This window comes from Octopus bimaculoides, chromosome 4 (assembly GCF_001194135.2).
Source record: "Octopus bimaculoides isolate UCB-OBI-ISO-001 chromosome 4, ASM119413v2, whole genome shotgun sequence".
Taxonomy (NCBI): Eukaryota; Metazoa; Mollusca; class Cephalopoda; order Octopoda; family Octopodidae; genus Octopus; species Octopus bimaculoides.
In genome coordinates, this window is record NC_068984.1 from 33492853 (window position 1) to 33493799 (window position 947).

Genomic DNA, 947 nt, shown 5'->3' on the forward strand with positions numbered 1-947 from the left:
ATATATATATATATATATATATACATATACTTACATATACACACACATATATAATGTATGAAGTGCAATAAAATCGTTATAGAGTGAGTCACAAACTTAATATCTTTATAACACAAAGTCATGCAGGCACAGTATATCAGAGAGTATATGACAAAATGTGCAATCTGCCGTAGCAGGAAAGTGGTGATAGTGAGTGAAATCGTGGTAGATATCAAGTTTCAGAATGAAGTAAAAATCGTTTGATGCTTAATAAACATTTCTTTGTGTAATATAAATTTTAAGAACGACCACAATTTTTGAAACATATTTACAGAAACATAAAACAGAGCAATGCTGGACGTGTTCAGATAAGCGAATGCTGTCAGCGATTTCTGCTTAAGCTAACGTCCGCAATTTCATAACGCTTCAGTAGCTGACACAAATATAATCGATAAAGCTTTATTAGTGGATCTAATGAAGCGATTCTCTTAATATCATGAATCAGAACACCTTACGCGTATTGTCGAGTAATTCAGGAAGTGACTGACCTGAAACTATATACAAAAAATAGTTTTCTTCTGTTTACGTATATATATATATATATATATATACACACACACACATACGCACAGATACACGCACACACACACACACACAAACGCACACGCACACACACACACACACACACACATATATGTATATATATACACATACATATGCATATACATATATATCTATATGTTTTTATTTATTCTACTCTGATTTGTTTCTTTTACGGTCAATTATTAAAACATCGTTAACATTTAAAAAAAAAAGGCAAATAAATTTGTACAAGTAGATTAAAAAGAAAGCAGAGGGGAAAGTAACTGTAGCAACAACAGTATAATAATAATAATGATAATAATAATAATGAGTATTATTATTATTATTATTATTATTATTATTATTATTATTATTATTATTATTAT